We start from the raw sequence: 17,174 nt of genomic DNA on the forward strand, positions 1-17,174 counted from the left end.
AGTTGCCACCTGATGCTAACTATGGCAAGCAGAGATTAGAGTGATGCTACCCAGTGCCAGAACACACAGAAGATCATCAATGTCAATCACCTAAAGTAAGGCAGAAGCAAGTAACATTTCCCTAGATCTTTAAAGAAACATATTTCCTCTGACACCTAGCTTTCAGAATTCTACAATACAACTAGGATAGAAATACATTTTTTATTCTTTTAAGCCACCAACTTCTGGTGCCTTGTGATAGTAGCTCTAGAGAACAAACACAAACACCCAGCTTTAGAAGGGGACACAAATAAATAGGGCCAAAATACTAATGGGAAATTCAGAAAAGCATCTAGAATGTATAATAACACAACTCACACAAATGGATCACTTTGAGAAGCAAGAGTAAATATTAGACAGATAAATGTTGTAGAGCAGTAAAGGCAAATGAATGGTCATATGTTTGTTCATTGTCCTCTTTAGAGAACTAAAAAAGACATGGAATCATAAAGGAGGTTCCAGAAAGAGAGTTGACCCGGAAGCCTTTACACAAAGTCTCCATGAGTCATGGAGCAGCAGAAGGGAACAAGAGGATGAGATGCCAACAAACATGGAGCTATAAGACTCTAAATTTGTTTTGTTTTTCTTTCCCTTTTTGTGTAGTGGAGGCTTGAACTTGATACTTGTGAATAAAGTTGAGATGAGAAAGAGCAACATTAAGTGGTAAATATCAGCTTCAGGGAATCAAGAAACGGTGATGAACATGAAAATAAAGGTAGGATCAAGCTTTGCTTCAGGCTTTAACCAATTAGCACAATTTAAGCCTGGTGCATACCTATCTAAATATCTGACTAGCCACTGATAAAATGGTATAGGGAATAGTGGGAGAATGAAGTGCCAAATTCATTTTATTCCTTGATACATTAAGTAGTTATTAACATTTACAAATTATCAGTGTTTTAATCTATTTTTCAATCTATTTTCCTACCTCTTGCCAACATACATGAAGATGACCTGACAAATAGAGTATTTGAAATTTCTATTTTCTATCCTCCCTTAATTATCTTTTTTTCCAAGATAGGATAGAGTGGGTTGGGCAGAGATATGTGAGAGTTCTTAAGTAATGGAAGAAACTAGAGGGTTTAATTCTTAGCGAATCTATCTTTGTCATGAACTAGAAATTCAGGTTGCTTATAAAAAAGAAACTGATATAGATTCATATGAATAGAAAAGATTTAGGACAAAGCCTGTTTGAAAGAAATAAGCAGATATATACATACATATGTATGTATCCTACAGAGGAAAAAATACATATTTGAGGAACTAATGAAAATGACTGTCACGACCATGCTATATAGCTGATTTTTTTCTTGTAAAGATTTATTTTATTTTGATTTGTGTGTGTGTGTGTGTGTGTGTGTGTGTGTGTGTGTGTGTGGTGTACCCACACATCCATTCCCAATCTGCATCCATTGTATATGAGTTAGATTTTAATGATTGACACCTAGTCAACAAAATACAGAACAAGCGATGGCATGTCCATTCTAAGACCGCATTATTACAGTATTATAGGTTGGGGCTAGGAAGAGAATGCAGCAGTTAACAGCACTTGCTGCTCTTGCTCAGGACCCGAGTTTGTTTCACAGATCTTAAATGGTGACTTGCAAGCATCTCTAACTCCAGTTCTAGGAAATCTGATGCCCTTTACTGAACTCTGCAGGCACCAGGCACATGCATACCACACATACATATATGTAGGCAAATCACACAAACACACATATCGAGAAGACCATGGCTTCCATCCTGTTATTTTCTTGTTATTTCTTTAAGCACTTCCTCATGTGGAGGCATGACATGAGGCAGCCTTGGGGAGGTGTATGAGGCAACAGAGTCCAGTCTGTCATGAGACTGAATCTAATGAAAGATGTTGAGACAGACACTTCTACCTAAGCATAACTCAGACCTTAAATCACACAAACTGTATTCATTTCTTCGAGCTTAATCTGTTAGTATTTAAAGTAATTAGTTCCTTAGTTTTAGGTTCCCAGTACACTCAACACCAATGAGAAAGCCAAAACTTTATTCAAGTCACTAGTGCTTAATGTAAGGATACTGTAGGGTTTGTAGGAGAATATGTTTGAAGATCAATTCACAGTTCATATTTTACATGGATAAGCTCATCTGGGGCTGACACCTCTATTCTTCAGAATTCTTATAGGTCACAGAATGTGAAGAGCATAACCAATGGTACATGGTTTAGATTTTGATCTCCAAGGAATGATTGCCTCAAGGGTTTCGAAGCACTATTGTGCTTGCCTGAGAGTAGAAGTCTAGCTGTTAGTCAGCCATTCCAAAGATATCATCTTCCCCTTCTTCTAACGCAAGGCTCACCATTCACAGAGGGCATTCTACAAGTCTTAGAATGCTTTCAAGAGAAGTTTTCATGTGGAATAATTGGATATTGACAAAACAGTTTCAGGAGCTCACGTGGACCTCCAATTGATGTGGAAGAAAAGTTTCCAAAAGATGACACTACGAAGTACAATGTTGTTCCCGGCTGAGGAAAACTGTAGTGAAGCTGGTATTGGAGTCTGATTCACTTTCCAAATAGCTTCCAGGGATGCTTGAGATATAGACATACACAGCCATCTCACACCCATAACTGAATCTTGACTCCATTATTCCCATATGACTTCATCACACACTCCTTCCCAAACCTCATTCTCCCTAACTGTTGTTAAGAAAAGCAATTTCTCCTAAGGAAGAACCTAACAAAGTCCAACTCTTTTTTTTTTTTTTCAAAACAAAACACAACAACAAGTTCTACTTTTACATTTTTGCTCTATTATCTCTTTCCAAAGGCTTCAAATATACAATCACCAGTTGATTAGACAGAGAAAAATCCCAAGGGCAGAAGGAATCAGTTTAAATAAATGTGTTGGTGGTTTGAATGGGTTCTCTCTCTACATATGCATGAAGACATTTAGAAAACCCAGAAGCGATTTATGATGCAACTATTTCTCTAAACAGCAATTTATAAATAATTTATATAGTTTTGTGTTCACATAGTGGTTAATTCTGTAGCCTAACCATGTCTGGACAACCAATGAATTCAGAGCATCCACTTTTCTAAAGCTCTTGTTTCTACGGCCCCCCTGAGATCTTCTGTAATGACAGTAATTGCTGCTGTTTGTTGATTACTGTTTTTATGAACGACCCTGTTCTGAGGACTGAAAGCTTTGTATCCACAATCAATGTCATCCCCACTAAACTGCAAAGGATTATCTTTCTTATATTAAATAAAGAAGCAAAATCTCAAAGAGGTTAAGTTATTTGTTCAAAATCTCTAAGGGAGATCTGGTCAGAGACCCAGATCTCTCTTGTTTCCAGGGACGTTCGTCAGTCTGTTCACCTTTAGAATGGCTTGCAATTGGTCAGGAAATATCAGAGACTGGTACTTGTTTTGCTTGTGGTTTATTTGTGCCATGATCCTCAGAGGACGTAAGACAAGGATGAGAGAGTGAGGAAAGGAAGAAATGCCAACATGAGTGTGTGCTATACTCTCCAATTCCCTTTGAGAATCCAGGTCTTGATACATTCCAGAGCTCTGTCAATAGCTTGTAAGTCTTTCTCATACAACTGTACAAATGGAGAGAAATGATCATCCATGAGTCTAATCTTGAAGATTCTGCACTTTAAGAACTGCTATATGGATGTAGCCCCTACTTATTTTGGGAGGCTTTAGAGAGGCCCAGAGTGGAAGGGAAAGGATGCATGGAGTGGCAGAAGCCTGAGACTATGAGGACCTACTTATACAGCCACTGCTGGTGTCAAAGGTTAGCTAAGTCAAGAAACTAGCATAACTGTCTACTGAGAGGCCTCATTCAGCAGCAAATGGAAATAGATCAAGGGACCCACAGCCAAACATCATGGCAGAGCTTGAAGAATCTTGTGGAAGAGTAGGGAATTGAAATGAGTGAGCTAGAAGGGTCAAGGACTCTACAACAAGACCTTCAGAATCCCCTAATCTGAGCCTCTGGGGGCTCACAGAGACTGAGGCATGAATGCAGGGCTTGGACCTAGGCCCCCTATATACTTGTAGCATATGTGCAGCTTGATCTTCATGCAGGTCCCCTAACAATTGAAGTAGAGGCTGTCTCACTCTGTTGCCTGCCATTAGATCCCATTCCTACCTGGACTGTCTGGTTGAGCCACAGTTCGAGAGGAGGTGCTTAGTCCTACTGGGACTAGATGTCCCAGGGTGAGGTTATACCCAAAGGGGGCTTCGTTTTATCTGAAGAGAAGGGGAGGGGGTAATAGGGAGAGGGATTTGCAAGGGAAAGACAGGGAGGAGAGGAGGGAGGTGCTGCAATCCATTGAGATGTAATATGTAAAAGAACTATGGGAAAAAAGATTGAGCTGAGGCACATGGACTTACTTCCACCTCGGTCACAAGCACCAGCTCTGTCCCACTAACTACACTAATGTTCAAAGCTTTCTGTTGCACTGGCTTTGGAATGGCAATGAAACTTGTAGAGTCTGTTATGCCCAGTTGACAGTCAAACTCACCAGCCTGAGTTTAAGAAGAAAAAGAGTTGTGGGGTGCATGAAAGGGAAATTATTTCTTTCTCATTGAAAACAGCAGGTGAGCCAATGAAGGGATAGCTAATTTTGCTGTTGAAATTGGAAACAGGGACAGTAACATGCGGGAATGATTTGGTCAAACCATTCTCCACTTTACAATAGAAAGGATTTTTGATGACCAGCATCATGTTTCATGAGAAAGGGCAAAGGAAGAAACAGCATCGGGCCAGCAACTGTGAGGAGCTGAAGTTTCATTCCACAGAAAGCTAATGAGATCCATGGGCAGCAGCACGGTAAGTGACAGTCCTTTGTCTCTGACATTACTGTGGGCACAGTAAGCAGTGCAACTGTCAGCATGGTTGTGTCAATTTTTCTTACCCTTGGGTCCAATTGGAGCTTCACAGTATAAGCAGATGCTCATATACACAGCAGAATTACAGGAAGAGAGTGTCCAGTTCAAAAATCATGGATGATTACACACAACTGGCTAGTCCTTCCTCTGCTTAGAGAGACATGTCATCTTTGTTATTCTATATAGTAAGGGTATTTGCTCTTTAATTCAGAAAGAGATGCTATCCTCTGAATATGAAGCAAGCCTGACTCTGGTTGCTGTTAGAGGCACTATGCTTACAGATAGCCTTGATTTGTGATAAGGAACAGGTAATGCAAAACTGTTTGACACTCTGGAATAATTTTGCTTCCATGTTCTCTTTTTGTTCAGATAATGACAAGGTTAACACTGATTGATCTGTACATAGATGTTCAGTACAGAAGATTAAAGCACCTATCTGCAATGCCCCTTGCTCCCTGATTAGCAGAAACTATCAGTGGAGAGAAGCTGGGATGCAGGGATGAGAGAGAGAAAGATTGGGACATAAAGGGGCACAGATGGGAGAAAGAGAGATATTGACAGAGAGTAATAGAGAGAAAGAGAAAAAAAGAGAAATATCTTGAAATAATTACCAAGACTTATGGAGAATATATATATATATATATATATATATATATATATATATATATATATAAGATGTGGATATAGGGGAAAACTAGGTGGGTGATATGATAGGTATTTGACTGGAAAACATAGAACTTCATACATGATTGGAAATATATAAGTGGATTGTAAACATATAATCACCATAGGAGTGAAGAAATTGAACCAAAGAGAGGCATAATGATATAATCAAGTTGAAACTCAAAGATAGAAAGAGTAAGTAGAGAAAGGTGCAGATACACCAAGAAGGAGAAAGAATTCAGTGCATGGATAGATTGCAAGAGCTGGGGGACAAGAGTGAGAGAAAGCAAGAGATGGATGGACAGTCATTAAAAAAACAAAACAAAAAAAAAAAACCCATAAGGATAGAAAGAGTAAGTAGAGAAAGGTGTAGATACACCAAGGAGAAGTAAAAATTCCGTGCATGGATAAATTGCAAGAGGTAAGAGACTAGAGTGAATATATATATATATAATTTATATATAAATTTGGACTGAATATCCAATGGGTTTATTTAGTCAACATCTAATTGAATGTTTTGGGCAGGACCTTTTGTCACCTGGCAGGTACGAATGATAATTACAACATCATCCGCAGGGGGTACATTTTCATCTAAAATGTAGATATTGTAATAACTGCTTAGCGATTTTTGCAGGTCACAATCATGATATTATAGAGAAATAAAACTTACAACAGTCTAGACAGCCCTTGTTGTGAAACCCAAGGGCCTCAACACTGTCAGTCTTTACATGAAATTTTTGTTTCCTCTTTGAACCAACACTAAATCTGGTAGATGTGTCAAATCCTGGTAAAGCCAATACCAGCATCAAACACTCAACGGTTTTTATGTGAACAGAATTTCATGTTATCCTGCAACCCCTAATTATTGTTTCTGAATGAATCTGAGGTTTTCTTCAACTCTGTAAAATGAGGTCATACTACTTATACAGTATATTTAAGGCAAATTGAGCAGATGATATGTATAAAATAAGAAACATGCAGATTTAGACTCACTGACAGTGCTAAGTATGTTGGTTTTCAATCAAGATGAAGTATTTCTATGATTCGGTTCAACAGCTCAACACTCAGTTGGAAAGCTGAAATCTTCACAGACTTGTTACTCGCTTCCCCTGAACAGAGCTGGCATTTATCAGAAGGAATTACATCTTAAGCTCTGTGATTTTGGTCTGCTATCCAAGCATATAATGTTTTACATTTTGTTCTTGCCTGTGTTATTCTGGTGTGTAACATTATGGTGAACTACCTCCAAATAAACTGATCTGAGAAGTACAGTCTAAGTGTTTGGCGGCATCAGAGCACATTAACAGTGTCTTTTCTGGACCATTTAAGTTATTTTTCCATGCATTCTAGGATTTACATTTTAAACAGTATTTATTATAATTCCTAAGACACACTTGATTTAATTAGTTACTCACTAGATTTTTTAAAATTTATTTTTCTTTCATACACATACTTCTCTCATTTTGACTGCAGTTTCCCTTCCCTCTACCCATCCATACCCCCTCCCCATTACTCACTTTTAAAGAGCATAGTATGAATCAAAATTTTCCTGATTTAGGAAAAAAGCAAAGATTATTCAGCTTTTTTCAAATAATCCTTTGCCTCTCTCATTGCTTTTTGTTAGTTGGATTAGCAAGTAAAGAATTACACAGATAAAACAATTTGAAAAGAAGCAAGATAATGTATGTGTAAATATTTTAAAACACTTGCCTTTGCCTTTTCTGTTAGGTGTCTTTTCTTTTCTTTTTTCTTTTCTTCTATTTTTTTTTTCAGAATTTCTACATTTGGGTAGTCTTTCATCTGACTTAAACACCTTTACCTTGATATAACATGATTTAGGAAAGGGACAGTGATTAAGGAAATTTGGGTTATATTTGAGATAAATTTGCTTTGTTTGGATTATTTTCATTTGTCAGAATTTGGGTTCAACATAGTTTTCAGTCAAACCTTACTATGTATTGATCTATATAGAGTGTCACAGAAATAAGAAGCTATTCATCCATCCATCCATCCATCCATCCATCCATCCATCCATCCATCCATCTACCAGCTGTTTATTGAGCTTTTACTATGAGTCTGACACTGTGCTAATCCACTGAACACATAACCTAGAATTTGTCCTAGTGTGATACATGGCTTATGGATTAGAGTTACCAGCATTTAAATAACAATCAAGCAAACAACTGGTAAATGCAGTGGCCTCAATGGGAAAGAAGATGCAAAGAGCTGTGGTGTCTGATGCAGATCAAGAGGGAATTCTGCCTATGAGTGTTGCCCATTACAGACAATTTTCTTATCATGCCAGAGAGGAATCTATATCTCCAGAATGTCTTACAGCTAGGTACTTTGGGGAGAGTGACAAGGGTTTGTTTAGAAGTCATTCTGTTTTGTCATTTCCTCTAGAAAGGGCAAAGATAGAATATGTGCAGAGCACTAAGACTCCAGTGGTCTAATGAGTTGTGGTAGTTCATCCCCTCATTTATCCATCACATATTTCTTTAGTATTTGATATTTGAAGAATTCCTCTGATGTACAATAGGATGCATACATTTCTTTAAAGAATGTGTTTAGTGGCTGGGTCTGAATGATCTAGCTTGGGCCCAACTGACTAAGAATCCAGGCCAAAAGTTGCATAGAAGGCATGGATCTGTAACTCAGAGTCATCCATCCCTCCTGCAGTCCATCACTGGAAAACATATGTGATCTTTCTAAAGTGCTAGCTTTATAAAATGATTGGGTAGAAGCACCCAATGCTTCTTAGAGCCTAAGCTTGGAACTTTTACGTTGTTCCATGGGCTCTCTGCTGACCAGCAAGGTATGTCTAATGGCTAAATTTAATATTTATAAAATCAAATAAAAGAAGATCTCGCAGAAAAAAAAACTGATACATATGATAAGATATAGGAACTTGAAAAAATACAATGAGTATTTAGACTTATACATTATCTTTATATCATTTTAATTCTAGAGGAAAATATTAAATAAAATGTATAAAATTTTAGATGGTTACCACTGCCAAAGAGAAGAAAGTAGAAATATTAAAAACAAAGGTGAAAATATTGGTTGAAAAATTTTTAAATGGCTAGGAAGTAAAATAAAACTAAGTTATTAGAGTAAATATCTTAAGAGAAATAAACCTATGAAGATAGTGAAAGAAAGTCAGAAGGGTAAGAAACTATAGAAATTGGTAGTAGAGGACTATTTGGCTTTTGTTGAAGAACAGAAAAAAAAAATCTATGTTACTGAGCTACCTAAGTGAGGAGAAAAGAAGACCAAAATGTTGAGATCAGGTTATTTGGGACAATTAAAACATTTTGCCTTTTAATTTTGATGAGGTAAATGCCCTTCGGTGGTTTTACAGGCAATGAAGGATGTAATTGAAATGCACTTTGGTGGACATACTGGCTAGACCACTGGGTGTGGTCCTAAATCATTAAAGAGAAAGGCAAAGAAGATACAACAAGACAACATTAAAGCATTAGGCTGAGAGATAATAATATCTTATGCACAATCCTTTAGTCAATTGGGTTTGGAAATAGTTTGAAGTTGACTCAGTCACACTCATTAACAGTTCAGACTTCCAATTTGAGGGGGGAATGCCAATAAATTAGATAATATGAAATTTATACTGATAAACTGGAAGAAAAAGTTCAAATTTTTGAGATTTGAAGGACTCAGAGGAATATAAGAGATAAAGGCAGATCCAGACTTTAACTTGAACGCTGAAAAATTTAAGACCAAGCATATAGGTCAAATAGGTGAGATAAGCAGGGGACAGGTCCTGGTTAGATATATGAATCTGAAAGTCATGCCATTTTTTGTATGCCTGCATACATGTCTGAAGTTATGCAAGGGCAGAAGATTGGCTGTGACTACTAAAGAAATGAACATAGGTAAAATAGTAAAAAATCCAAATCTTGACCCCTAGAGCACTTATGATTTCCATATACATGATAATGATGAACATGCAACACAGGCCTTAGAGCATAGGAAATAAAGATGAACTTTCAACTTTGTTACTGACAAGGTCAAGTAGGGTAAAGGTCAATAACTATTAAGATGAACCTATGAAGAGAGTGAAAGAAAGTCAGAGGGATAAGAAACTATAGGGGTTGGGAGGGCTATTTAGCTTTTGTTGAAGAGCAGAAAAATCTATGTGACTGGGTTACCTAAATGAGGAGACAATATTGACATCAAGGATACTCTTGTCATATTATTTGGTATGATATAGCCAAACCTTTGTCAGAGTGAATTGAGTCACTATTGGCACCATAGATATTTATGATGGTATAACATCATTCTTTCAAGGAGTTCTGAGAAAGATATTTATTTATTTATTTATTTATTTATTTATTTATTTATTTATTTTTATTTTTCTAAAGACTTACAGTGAATAAAGGAGAATCAGTTTTATCTAGATGAGAAAAGCATCATCCTACAGACCATTAGAGCAAGAAAATATGATACATAAAGAAAGAGAAGCTGATGGACAGATAGCCAGAGGTCGTATAAGAATAAGGTTAGTGCCAAGAGTAGGTGTGATTTATCTGGGAGCCTGAACCTCTTATCCATGTGATGAGGAAGCCAGGAACGAGGAAGAGATGCTGATGGCAGCTGATTGAAGTCTCCATTCTTGAAGAAACTGATCAGACGAGGCAGATATGAGTGTCTTCACAAGTTGACACTGTTGACACTTTCTTCTGCAGAACTGAAGATCCTGATCCGCTGCTGAAATGTGCTTCAGTTGACCCTATCAGCTGCTTTGCTTGCAGCTTTGAGTGGCCTTAGGGATGATGCCCCGCCTCTCCCTGATCTGATATTCGATTCTTTCATCTTCAAACAGCTCATATCCAGCTTTTTGAGGCAACTTTTATCTCATGCCAATTAATTAAAAATCAACGATGGAGTGATATTTTGATGCATTTATCTTTTCTTCTGTATTATCACATCACTGAAAGTAGGGCCCTTCCTATTTACTTTGGCATCCATTGAAGACTCACTTGATAGAAAATGAGTTCTTAATAAATTAATGAATGGATAACTTTTTCACTTCCTCCTAGGCATAATTAAAATTTGGTTAAGAAAGAACCATATGAGTAAAGTGTCAAAGGTTTACAATAATTCTATTTAAAACAATGGCAAATGTTAACTAATTATGAAAAGACAACCTTCAATGTAAAAGTCTAGCTTTTAATTATTTCTAGGACAATTTGTGTTTAATTTTACCTGCTTTGTTCCTGACTGTAGATGACAGATTTTTAGTTTTAATTACACAGCCAGTGAATGACAATGCCTTTATCCTCTTGTCCTTTTCTTCTTAATACTTTTGGAATTGGACATAGTCACTAGTGTTAGAAAGTTCTCTTAGAAATGGCAGTGTTAAATAATTGGTACCCACTAAGTAGTATTGAAGGCTTGCTTGCCTCTCTGCTGCCTTTGTGTATAGTAATAAGCAGGGAATCTAGTCTTTGGGCAAATATTCCAAAGGCAATGTGTACATGCTCTGTCCTTGCCTATTTGGTAAGAGATTATTTACTGTCTGCAGCAGTTAGATTCTGTGGCTTAACAAAACCCTTCTTTGCTTAAGTGGCTTAAAACAACAATCACTGAGCTCATGATTCTGTAGGTTAGTTGGCAATCTAAACTTGGCTCTGGTGGGTGATTCTTCTGGACTTGGCTATAACTACTTCTCTGTGTGTGGTCAGCAGCCAAGTTGACCGACTGCTGGGTATTTCATATGACCTTCACGGGAGCAGCTTGGGTTTCTTCTCCACTTATTTCTGCTTCTTGAAAACTGTTCAGGGAAGGGGGTTAAAATGTAGTAGAAGCATGCAAATCTGTTTAAGGCCAAGACTCAGAACTAGCATGTTGTCGGTTCTCTAAGATTTTATAAATCAAATAAGCTCTCAGAAAATGTAAGAGTCAGAGGGGATGTAGGGAACTAGAGTTCACATCTTTATGGGAGGAACTTGAAAATAATATTACAAAGGGCATGCATGCAGAGAAGTCATTTTTGTAACTTACACATCCTAATCTACTCTGAGTTAATTTTTAAAAACTACATGCTTTTTAGTGCAACTTCTAATTCTTAAGAAGCCAAGGCCAATTTCAACTTCTTGTTGAAGTCAATAAGAGAATCCCTGTTATGCAGGCTAAATGCAGTTTTCTATTTTGTAAGAGAGAAGTGATGAATAAGTTTGGAAGTGATGTAGTCTAAGACAAGGAAAACAGTAATGGTTTTTGTGTTACCTCATCTAGCCTTGATATTAGTCTTACTATAGTCTTAATATAACTTGTTATGCCATGTTCAATTAGTATCACTAGGTGGCCTGCTCTTTTCTCAAGGGAAGCAGAGGAGGAATAGATACAAGGGGAAAGGTGCAGTGGGGGTAGTGGAACTACAATATGAATAAATAAAAATTATTAATAAAATAGTATAAAAGATTGAGTGCATGTATCCCTCCATCCACACTTTTTTTCTTCTGCATATATGAGAACCCAAGTTGTCACTATTCTGCCTTTTGCCATGTTGAACATAGTTATTATGATTGTAGCACTGACTACTTTTAAGATAAATGAGGGAAACAGCATTTCAATTTTTTTGGGAAATCTATTGATGTTTGAAGCTTTCAATACACAAATCAAATCCATGATGGTAAAGAAATAGACAGACTTACCAATGCATTTGAACAAAGAACCTTACTTAGCACCTAGATACCTCTTCTACCCATTTCTCCCTTAAGAATGCAACTCTCTCATGCAGCTAAAAATTCATACAAAGCACTTTCTACTTTCATTAAATAAAGGGTAAGGCTGGAAATTACAGTACAGGGTGTTCAGTGATAATAATGCTATTTAATATATTCTGATTAAGTGTTTTAGACTGGCTTGTGTTTTGTTTTATGCCTGCACTTGCCTGATTATTGCCATCTTTATAAGCCAGCTTTCCCAGGCTCCCAAGCAGTTTTTAGAATTACTTGATAATAGAATCCATGTAATTGATAATTGCTTTTTCCTAGTCTGTGTTCTGTTGTAACAGAATACCACAAACCCAGTGATTTATGAACAAATGTATAAAGAAATTTATAAAGACTGGACACTGGAAGTCAAAGATCTAGTACCTGTTTGACTAAGAGACACTTGCTGAATCATACCAGGTGAACTACCTGGCATGCACACAAGAGTGCACACAGGGGACAAAGCAGAGACAAGCCTTGACTCATGGAAACCTGTTTTCATCCATTGTCATAAGAATTAAGCCAAACTTATGAAGAGGCCATAAATCCTTCTTAATGTCATGATAAACCCTATATGCCCCATGCCCTAACAATGCCACAGTAATTGAATCAAATTTCAATGAGTTATGGGAGAAATAACCCATATTCAAACATCATGATTTCCCTTAGCAAATAAGAACTTTTCCTGCTAAATTAATCTGGATCATTTGTCATTGCTCATAATTAAGAGTCCTACTCTGATGGTTTAAGTGGCACTGGTTCCCTTAAATCTCTGCAGACTATATATACAGTGCCACAATAAACAAATCTAGGTAGGTATCTCTGATTTCAGTTCTTTGGGATAGATTTCCAAAAATGGAAGAAGGTATGGATTTAGTTTCTGAGGAACATTTAGTACTGTTCGGCAAAATGGGTATACAGATTTACCATTTACCATGTATATAAAAAAAACCAAACAAACAACAACAACAACAAAAAACCAAACAAAAAACCCAACTTTTCTCCATACCCTCACTGCCATTAGAAATTTTTGATTTGTATTTTGATTAAACATTTTAACTGCAATGAAACTTTATGACATTTAAGTTTTGATGTACATTTTCATAGTGCCTAATTATATTGAGCATTTTAACTTGGATTCTTCATATATAATGTTGTCTTAGTCAGGGTTTCTATTCCTGCACAAACATCATGACCAAGAAGCAAGTTGGGGAGGAAAGGGTTTATTTAGCTTACACTTCCATGCTGTTCATCACCAAAGGAAGTCAGGACTGGAACCTAAGCAGGTCAGGAAGCAGGAGCTGATGCAGAGGCCATGGAGGGATGTTCTTTACTGTTTTGCTTCCCCTGGCTTGCTCAGCCTGCTCTCTTATAGAACCCAAGACTGCCAGCCCAGAGTTGGTCCCACCCACAAGGGGCCTTTCCCCCTTGATCACTAATTGAGAAAATGCCTTACAGCTGGATCTCATGGAGGCATCTCCCCAACTGAAGCTCCTTTCTCTGTGTCAAGTTGACACCCCAAACCAGCCAGTACAAACGTGTTAATCTATGGTCAGATAAACAACAAATATTTAATCCTGCTGTGTAAGATCACTGTTTTCACTCAGCTTATTGTTTTATTTGATGCATAGAATCCTTGTAGGTTGTTGTAATCCCATTATCTTGTTTCTTTTATTTCCTGTATATATGAAGTTATAAATTAATTGCATATGTATGTGTGTGTGTATAAACAAGCATACACATATGCACATGTGTGGTGTGTGTGTGTTAAGGTCTTTATTCTACTTTGAGTAGTCTTTTGTACAAGGTTAGATGTAGAAGCCAAGTTCCAATGTTTTGTGTTTGGAATCTCGATAGTGAAGAAGCTCTCTGTCCTTCTGTGTAGATTTGGTGACTTTGCTGAGAATCACTTGTCTATGGATGTGTGGGTTTATTTCTGCCATTGCTTTTTGTTTCATTTATTTGTCACTGTGTCTGTGTGCTACCACCAAGCAATGTGTTTGATATGGATCAATAATGTATTTTTAAGTCAGTATTGAGATGCTTCCAATGTGGCTCTTTTTGTTTAAGATTGCATTGGATATACAGAGTCAATCTGTTTCCCATGAAGTTAATGATTTTTTTAAACTCTGTAAAGAAGGTAATTTGTATTTTAATAAAGATTTCATTGATTCTGAAAATTGCTTAAAGTAATAAAATAAACATTGCAGTAATAATAATAATAATTCTTATAATACTGAATATGAGAAACTGTGTGTGTGTGTGTGTGTGTGTGTGTGTGTGTGTGTGTGTAAGTGTGTGATTATGTGCCCTATCACTTTTCATTTCCATTGCTTTTTAGTTTTCATTGTAGAATATTTTTCACTTACTTGGCCAACTTTATTCCTGAATATTACAATTTTTGTTGGGATCATGATCATGCTGGGTCTCAATAGTGATTCAGTCCAAGGGAGTGAGACACAAAGGTAATTTTACTCAGAGATTCATTACTGTGCTAAAAAAAAACCTATCTCCAGATATAGGTGGTTATTAGGGTCTCACGACTTTCCTCTCTCACAGTAACCACCAACAAAATACTGTTAGTATTCCTTCCACCCCTGACAATCCCAAATGAAGCATTTCCTAACCACCGAGTAATCTATATTAAGATAGACTATTAGTATTCCCACAACTCAAGAGGCGAGCCCTCATGGATTAAACCAAGACTAGACTGGTAGAGAACATGTCTTTGTTCTATGTGATATATACATATTCCCACTTTTTAAAAATCATTACTTGTATCAGAAACCAACTCCTAATGTTAGTGGCTTCAACTAAGAAATATAATTTTTATTCACCGTAGTGTATTGTGGCTTCCTAAGTACCAGGCATTTGTTCAAAGACTTATCCTCCTTCCATCTGTGAGTCGCTCTTTCTTTTGTCAGCATGTTCTCTACTTGATAAAGCTGGTAGGGTTTCCAATAATGGTCCTAGAAGTGAAGACCTTGGATTCACAAACATTGCACTAAACAGATCTAATATATTTATACAACAGAGACTAGACAGTAAAGGTGACCTACGTGTTCAAGTTTGAGTGCAGAAGAGACCCTAACTACACAAATACTAACAGCCTGTGAAGAAGCAGAGCTAGGAAGTTGTCAGGAGTAGAAGCATATGTGTAGAGAAGATTATTTTCCCATATCCCATATCACCATACCAACTATGCAAAGCTCTCTTAAGAGTAAATTGATAGGGTCATAGTAACTAATACAGTAGCCCTTGAATAAAACATAGTTGCTCTAGACTGACAAGGTACAAGGGCATTTTCGTTGACCCAAAGGCAATCAAGAAATAATGTATGACTCTCTTGGCCTTTTTGCTGTCACTCTGTCGTCTTCTTCATGCTCCTCCTCTCTCCCCATTCCCCTCCCCCTCTCTCCAGGTGCTCATGGCTGGTCCTCTACTCTCTCTCTCCCTTTCTCTGTCTTTACTACCCTCTCAACTCCTTCCCATGCCCTGAATAAACTCTACTTTATACTAAAAAAAAAGGAAAGAAAGAAAGAATGTGTGTTAATAAACATGTTCTAAATTCTCACCTGGTAGTAGATAAGTCATAGGAATAAAGAAATTATGTGTGGGAAGGGGTGTAGGGGCTAGTAAGGTTTAAAACTGAAGCTGAATGCCTCTCTCAGCCCCTCAGAATACTCATAGACTCTAAAGAGGTAAAGGTTCTCATCCTGACTTGAACTTCTTTCTGCTTTCTCTTTTCTACTTGTTTTCCACAGTAAAGAGGCAACCCACATTGATACTGTTTCATCTGAAACACTAGGTATCTACAAAGGTCTGAGGTTTTTCTAGGCTATCTACTCGATCTGAAGTTGATGCTGGCTCACAACAGGGGCGTCACCTGAAAGTTAAATTGATGTTAGCCTCAGGAGACTATGAGGTTTTTGCCTCTAGTAGGGGGTGTTTATGGAGATGGTTGCTTCATCCACAGTGCCTGACCCTTTGGTCTCAACTGGTACAAACGTGAAGGCAAATCTCCTCTAGAGCAGATGTTTGAGCTGGAGTTGGCTGGAAAGTTGGGCAGCATTTTAACTCTGCACACTACCCACTTCCTCACTTCTTTACAGGCCCATATCCCATGCCCCAGAGCATCCTCTCATCAAAGTTCTTCTAGACCAGAAGTCCATTTTCAGGAGATGTGAATACAAACAGGATGAAACACAAAGTCTAAATAAATGTTGGTATTGAGACAAGGCAAATATTGCAGCCACCTATCCCTCTCTTATTGATCTCCACCCTCCTTCTGTGCAGGCTTATTTCCTGCTCCAAGGTGTGGATGACAAAAGAGATGGAAGTATGGGGGGGCGGGAGGGCACACAGAGGCTTTCATAAACCCTCTCTGCTTTTCTGCTGCTTCTCCTGTTCTTGCATATCCCCCACTTCTGCCTTCTGTTAATGCTAATTCAAGGTCTAAAAATAGATTTTTCTTCTTTGCAAGGCAGCATATAACATACTTCATCCTTTTCTTCTGTTCAAAGTTTGTGGTTTTCTCTGTCTGACTGCAATCTCCTTATGTTGTAAGAAAAAGTCTGAAAGGACAGTGCATGTGAGTGTTCCTGGGCATGCACACATGCATGTGTTGTGCATGTAGGTAAATTAAGTATATGCATATCTTGACACAATGCAAAAAGATTTAGGAACTTATTTGCACTTGGATTGCAGAGCACTGTGAAAGAGCTTGGAATATGATTAGGCTTCCTATTTTCCTCCAACTTCGGTCACCAGATCACATCATCTTCTAAAATTATCCAGGTATCTCAGATGCCAAAGAGTTTCCTGACTATAATTTTAAATTCATAAGCACCATTTCTCAA

The 17,174-nt window shown here is 37.5% G+C and overlaps 1 non-coding gene across 1 annotated transcript; it reads left to right on the forward strand.

Annotated features, from left to right (window-relative positions):
- The first annotated feature begins 16,575 nt into the window (after window positions 1–16,575).
- Window positions 16,576–16,654, forward strand: Mir1952 (microRNA 1952). Its single transcript, NR_035477.1, has one exon. It is a non-coding gene; the product is annotated as a microRNA 1952 (primary transcript).
- The last annotated feature ends 520 nt before the right edge of the window (window positions 16,655–17,174 follow it).

Source organism: Mus musculus, chromosome 2 (genome assembly GCF_000001635.26).
Source record: "Mus musculus strain C57BL/6J chromosome 2, GRCm38.p6 C57BL/6J".
Classification (NCBI taxonomy): Eukaryota; Metazoa; Chordata; class Mammalia; order Rodentia; family Muridae; genus Mus; species Mus musculus.